Source organism: Brassica oleracea, chromosome C9, assembly GCF_000695525.1.
Source record: "Brassica oleracea var. oleracea cultivar TO1000 chromosome C9, BOL, whole genome shotgun sequence".
NCBI lineage: Eukaryota > Viridiplantae > Streptophyta > Magnoliopsida > Brassicales > Brassicaceae > Brassica > Brassica oleracea.
The window spans coordinates 18,631,000-18,631,376 of NC_027756.1; positions in this window are offsets into that span (position 1 = coordinate 18,631,000).

The following is a 377-nucleotide window of genomic DNA, read 5'->3' on the forward strand; positions in this document are numbered from 1 at the left end:
TTCCCAGGAATGGTCCCTTCTTCTGGACTTCTTTTACGCCGAAGAGGGTTCAGAAGGCACTGAGATTCGTGCAACCCGGTCCTGCTTTGGCTGCGAACACGGGAAGCGACTCCGAATCTGACGACCAGAATCCCGCGGAGCTCCAACAGCTGTGCCGGAGCCGAGCTCTCGGAAGGGAAAAGATGTCGATCTTGGCGACATAGAATTTTCGATGGATGACTCTATGCTTCCAGGATGGGATCCGAACCTTGCTTACGGCGATGGGAGTGGTTCGAGCGAGGTCCCCATTCCGGATTTCGATGATTTCTTTGCTGATCTGTCACCGGGTTTTGATGCTCCTCCTCCTACGAAAGAATCGGCGAGGCCGAGAGTCATTG